The 6,747-nt window shown below is 33.7% G+C and overlaps 1 pseudogene across 1 annotated transcript; it reads left to right on the top strand.

Annotated features, from left to right (window-relative positions):
- The first annotated feature begins 2,191 nt into the window (after positions 1-2,191).
- On the top strand, positions 2,192-5,170 carry LOC109127218 (uncharacterized; annotated as a pseudogene). Its single transcript, XR_015570426.1, has 3 exons — positions 2,192-2,197; positions 2,318-3,538; positions 3,636-5,170. The product of XR_015570426.1 is annotated as an uncharacterized LOC109127218 (transcript).
- Positions 5,171-6,747: the final 1,577 nt, after the last annotated feature.

Raw genomic sequence — 6,747 nt, 5'->3', positions numbered from 1 at the left:
ACAACATAATTGACATTAGTCAATAAGGAATTTTTGGGTTTTTGATCAAGCATTCTTCTTTTTAATTGACATTACATAAGAATTATTAGGAATGACTGTTTTTCTAAAAAGAAATTTCTCGTTGGGGATGCTGTCGAGTCGAGATATAACTATAATTGATTTGAAGGAATACGACAGTGTTTATTTAAAGAACCTTTTTAACTTATGGAATATTAATTTGTCTGGTGGTTCAACAAAACCTTCATGTGCTATGACTTTGGGGTGTCTTATGTAGTTATGTTTTCAATAAAAACCTTCTTTAATAAGGAAAAGGAGAAAATCCAAGTGTTGTGAATTATAAGGGAAATGTTTCCATTGTTGCGAATGCTTTGGGTGGCTTTCTTGTGACACTGCAAGAAACTCTCTCCTTCTACAAATGACAATGGTGGGTGAGCTATTTTGAGCTAATTTTTGCTTTTTAACAATATACGAAATATCTTGCTTTTACACACACAGCATATAAGAAATTTACTAAAGCTATCGTTACATAGTTGTGATAAGTATTTTTAGTAATTATAGTAAAGTCTTAATTTATTTTCCCAGATAAGTAGGTTCATTCGTGTTACTGCAAAATTCATATTGCAAATTCAGATTTTAATATAAATTTGATTTAAAAAAGTGCATAGGAAACTGTCAATTATAAAACATTTTGGGGTGGAGTAGCTTGAAAAAAGAAAGAGGTTTCGAAAAAAATTACTAAATTAAGTAGTTTTTTTCACTGGTCCTCTCATAACTTTCACTTGGGATTGAAGTGAAGCAAATCAAAAAGTTTTTATGGAAATTCTTCTTTCACTGGTCCAGTGGTCTTCAAGTTGTAAAGATTAAACCAAATTAAAGTTCAAGCTTTATAGATTTGATAGAGAAACCACGGAGGTGTGACCACTAACCCACTTATGTGTCTCATAAATAATTTTGAAAATCTATGTGTATATGAATCTCTTACTATATAGTATATACTAATTAATGCCGCAATAGATCACATGGCGAGTCCAAATTATAAAAAATTACATCATTCAATTCAATGCCTCACTCTTGTGAATATTATTTGTCAAGGAAAAACAAATAAATTACGAGAATCGATAATACAGTAGTTAGTTGCAGACATTTTAATAAAGGGTCCAAAAACCAAAGAGTATATTCTCGTAAACCTAACAAATAGAAAAGCTTCGTTTTTACCTGTAAAAGGAAAAAAAAAAAAAAGTAGAAATTTCAACTCGAAAGAATCGCTTTGACTTTCTTGTGTTCCTCCTTGGAACCTGAGTTTCTCCTCACTCTCTGCTTAATTGTTTGTTTTTATGGTGTGGAATGACCTTCATGCTTTGGTGTTTAAAATTCTAAATTCTTTCACGTATATATTTAACCTATTTAAAATTCTAAATTCATTACGCATTTAGGTAGTAATCACTTTATAAAATCATAAGAATTACGGTTGAGAAAGTATGGGAAAATATTCAATATTTATGTGAAAGATAGGTTAAAAATGTAAAAAAAAATTTTTTTTTTAATTCAAAGTAAATCCCTAGGGTTATGGAGGGTCCGAAACTAATCTCTGAAAAAGTGCAAAAAAAAAAAAAATGTAAAAAGAGAATATCCAACAGAAAGCAACTGTTCCCTCCCAATATGTAAATATAAAAATTGATAATTAAGAAAGTATATATATTAAAGAAAAATAAGGACTGGTCTGATCTGATTGTGAAGAGCATTCATTGGATTTTATCTTCTTTCTCTGCCACTAGAGTATATAGATCACTTCCCTCATCATGCCCACTTATATATTTCCATCTGTCTATATTTTTATTTTTTTTGTTTCTCCTCTATTATTGAAATTCTTTTGCCTCCTACGTTCGACTTTCAAGTTGAGAGAGAAACAAAAGAAAATATCTGAAAAAGTTCTAAACAGAACAAACGTTCCTTTGGCAATTTGGCATTAGTGTAGTGAGACATATCAATCAATAATGCATGCCTAGTATTTTTACTTTATATGGACTTAGTTTTTTTTTTGTACCTAACGTATGGTAAATAATATTTGATTGATTTATTTACTTTCTCGTGGAATTCTAATGTTTTGGGCCATAGTCTAATAAGACTCTTAAGTCGGATTTGTTTAGATCATGTTGGTGATACAAATGAATTTTCACCAACTAAGGAAGAAATGATAGTATAGAAAAGTTGGTTACAAAAACTTTAGGGTTACTACTATATTACAACATGTACTTATTACTTTCTCAACATTTCAACCTATACTTTTCACCTCTTTATAAAACAACATAAACGAAAGAGAGACAAGTCTGAACATAGTGGGGATGATGGAGACGATGAGGATAATGTTGTCGAGAGTGAGGATGATGGAGACAAGAGCGGAGATGATGGAGAAGACAAAGACAATGGAAGTGATGAGGCTGGTGATGACATAGTTGTTGAAGTCAGGAATGAGGCAAACCAAAGCAACAAAAAACGAAAGAGAGACAAGTCTGAACATGAAGATGACAAAAGGGAGAGTAAAGCAGCAAAGAAGAAAGATGAAGAAGACGACATAGTTGACAGGTTTGAGTTCGAGATAGAGGAATCAGTAGCAAACTGGTTTGATGACTTTAGGATTAATCGAAATACTATCCCAGAGAGTTCAAATGAAGAGGAAGATCCGATAGTTATTAGAGATAGGAAAATTAGGATGGGAAATAACGAGAAGTTAGCTATTGGAAGAACATTTTTCACTGGGGTTGAGTTCAAAGAGGTTGTGTTAAATCATGCTTTGAAGTCGAGGGAAAACATTAAGCAAAACAGATGGGGGAAGGACAAAATGAGCTTTGTATGTGGTCAAGATAAAAATTGTAATTGGAAAGTATACGCCGCATATGACAAGACTCGACAATTGTGGGTTGTGAGGACTAATTGTGGATATCATAGATGTAAATCTAATGGTAAATGCAAGCTGTTGAAGAGTCCTGTCATTGGAAGGCTATTCCTTGATAAATTGAGGTTGCAACCTAAGTATATGCCTCTTGATATTCAAAGGCATATTAAAGAGCGATGGAACATACTAAGTTCTATAGGACAAGTTCAAAGAGGGAGACTTCTAGCTCTGAAGTGGCTTCAACAAGAATATGCTCAACATTTTGCTCATCTTAGAGGTTATGCAGCTGAAATCGTTGTTTCAAATCCAGGATCCACTGCAATAGTTGATACAATCCCTAATGATGATGGTGAAGTTGTTACAGATGTTTTTAAACGTTTTTATGTGTGTCTTGGAGCAATGAAACAAGGATTCTACTATTGTCGGCCTATCATTGGGATTGATGGAACTTTTCTGAAACACGCCGTTAAAGGCTGCCTATTGACTGCTATTGCACATGATGCGAATAATCAGATATATCCAATTGCGTGGGCAGCAGTACAAACTGAAAATGCTGATAATTGGTTGTGGTTTCTTAAACTACTTAAGGCTGATTTGAATCTAAAGGATGGGAAGGATTATGTCATCATATCAGATCGTTCTAAAGTAAGTGTTTTGGTCTCACTGTTTAAATATTTGTCTTGTTTCATTTTAAACTAGCTTGGAGTTACATCTTTGCTTGTTTGTTTATGTAATTATGTAGGGAATCATAAGTTCTGTAAAAAATAAGCTGCCAAATGCTGAGCATAGAATGTGTGTCAAGCATATTGTGGATAACTTGAAGAACTGGCGTGGTGATAAAGACTTGCTAAAAAAAATGGTGTGGCACCTAGCTTGGAGTTATAACCATGCTGAATTTGAAGCAAACCTGAACAAGATTAGAGTCTATGATCTGTCTCTTTATGATGATGTGATGAAGGAGAATCCACGAAGTTGGTCAAGAGCTTATTATAGGTTAGGAAGTAGTTGTGAGGATGTGGACAACAATGCAATAGTCTTTTAACTCTACAATTGTCAAGGCAAGGGCAAAGGCATTAGTTCCAATGTTGGAAACTATAAGAAGGCAAGCAATGGGAAGGATTACTAAGAGAAATCTGAAAATAGGAAAATGGAAAAAAAAGCTCTCTAAGTATGCAACAGAGATACTGGAGGCTGAGAAAGAAGATGCTATGAACTGTAAAATCACAAAAGGAACACATGGGCGGTTTGACGTTTATTTAGATGGGAACTCACATTTTGTGAACTTGTCAACAAGTAAATGGGAATGTTCATGTTGCAAGTGGCAAATCACAGGGATTCCATGTGAACATGCTTATGCAGCAATCTTGGATGCTAACAAGGATGTTGATGATTTTGTGTCCCCATACTTTACTACTCATGTATGGAAAGAAGTGTATGATAAAGGTCCTGATCCAGTTAGAGGTCCACGTTTTTGGATGACCAACAAATATGTACTGATAACCAAACCTCCAGATCCAAATCTACCTGGTAAAAAGAAGGGTCAGAAGAAGAATTATGATCAGATTAAAGGGAAAAATGAATCACCCAAGAAAAAGAAAAAGGAACCAAAGAAGAAGAAGCCAAAGAAGAATATGGGTGAGAGCAAAAATGATCCAGACAAACTCGGAAGGCAAGGGAGAATCATGCATTGTAGCAAGTGTGGTGTAGCAGGTCACAATTCAGCTGGATGTCCTACATTTCCAAAAGAAAAGGAGGAAAAGAAGGAAAAGAAAGAAAAGAAGAAACCGAAAGAAAAGAAGGAAAAGAAGGAAAAGAAGGAAAAAAAAAGTAAGAGTAGTAAGCAGAGAACAAAGTTTGATGGGGCTGGTCCATCAACATTTCAAGCAGCAGAGACAATCACACTTTCACAGGGACCACACACACTCACACAAGAAATCAATATCTAAGAGTTGTGTTGATGCTTCATGTTTTTGGAAGTGGTTACAGGTTTTTGATTTTGTTTTAGGAGTTGCAGGTTTTTGGTTTTAGGAGTTGCAGGTTTTTGGTTTGGTTTTAGGAGTTGTAGGTTTTTGTTTTGGTTTTAGGAGTTGCAGGTTTCTGGTTTGGTTTTAGGAGTTGCAGGTTTTTGATTTTTGGAGTTGCAGGTTTTTGTTTTGGTTTTAGGAGTTGCAGGTTTCTGTTTTGGTTTTAGGAGTTGCAAGTTTTTGTTGCTGATCTATGTTTGGTTCTTAAGTTGGATTATGTTTAATGATATTGAAAGAGACCATTTGAGATCAATTCTTATTGAGGATTTATGTTTGATGATATCGTTTGAGACCATCTGAGACCAATTCTTATTGAATTTGTAGGCTTAACAACACAACATTTGGATTAATGACCATAACCATACATAACAACAATATTACACGGCAACAAGCCATAACAACACCTACACTCTTCCACATAGCCATAATGAGACAAGTATCACCTACACTATTCCCCACAACCATACAAGTGAGCTCACAACTATACTGCAACACCTACTGTTTTTAAAGCTATCATAGCCATCTCATGACCCAATTCCTCCTTCAAAAACAAGACTTGTTTGTCAATGTTCTCTGTCTTCAATGTTCTCTGTTTTTAATCAAGACTTATCGGAACTCCACGACGAGCTTCCCGATTGGCTGAACGGTTCAAATCTGAAGAGCTCATGATTTCCTAAAGTTGAGATGGTCGATGTTTGAAGAAACCTAAATCCCTAAATTGATTTTTTTTTCTTTCTTCGGTTACTCATTTAGAATGATATATCGTGGTTTGATTAAAAAAAAATGATATATTTTGTTGGGTTGTTGTCAAGTCGCGTGTTTGAGTCAAATGCATAAGAGTAATTGTGATTTGTGGTTTAATCAGGTTTAGTGATCGTAATTTTTTCTCTCAATTGGAGAGGTGTTGTTTTAGAATTTTTAAAAAATTTGTGTTGTTATATGCAGAGTGAATTAAGTTTATGTTATTTTATAAAGAAGTGAAAAGTATAAATTGAAATGTTGAGAAAGTAATAAGTACACGTTGTAATATAGTGGCAACCCAAAACTTTATAAGGCATCCGCTGATCCAGCTAGCATCCACGATTTTATGATGCGTTTTAACTAGGGAAGAACTATACATATATCAACATTTCGGTAATCAAATCAAGAAATAACGTCTATAAGAGTAATATGTTACAGATAAGGTCGTTTGTTTAGGAATTTAACGGATAAAGAATATATGAATGTCGTCAAAAATAAACTTAGGAACTTATGATTAACTACAGTAAAAACTTCGCATCCACTTCTGAACAATGTATAGATTTTATAATGCATGATAGATTGATAGATAACTAAACTAAACTAAACTATAGAATAAACTATATAGAGTTTCGGTATTAATTAGAAGAGAATAATGTGTATAAAATGTAACTAGACCGTTTATCTTTGGTTTAAGTGATCGGGGTTGCTGTCGAGGTAGGCCAGAAATAATTTGGGGAGAACACAGATGTTTTGTTTCTTCTCTCATTATTTAATACTGTACTATATCAATGGAATAAAATCAATGAAAATATTATACGAAAAGACATAGACAAGACAACCTAAATGATGATCAACGACCTAACCCTATAATTAGATTCGACAATTCTTTTCCTCTTTATATTTCCTTAATTATCAGATTTTGATTTGTTAAACGTGATCGTACCATCTCAATGTCTTGTTGTTTATCTTTAGTGTGTATGTATGAATTACTGCTTTTACAAAACGACACTAGAAAAAGATATTGATAATAGGTCTAAAAGATTTTAAAATACTGATTTAACAACTCAACACACCTTTTGCAAACACTTG

The sequence above is a fragment of the Camelina sativa genome, chromosome 11 (assembly GCF_030686135.1).
Source record: "Camelina sativa cultivar CO46 ecotype springtype chromosome 11, ASM3068613v1".
Taxonomy (NCBI): domain Eukaryota; kingdom Viridiplantae; phylum Streptophyta; class Magnoliopsida; order Brassicales; family Brassicaceae; genus Camelina; species Camelina sativa.
The sequence above is the reverse complement of the archived record's forward strand: the minus strand, read 5'-3'. Positions and strand labels throughout refer to the sequence as shown.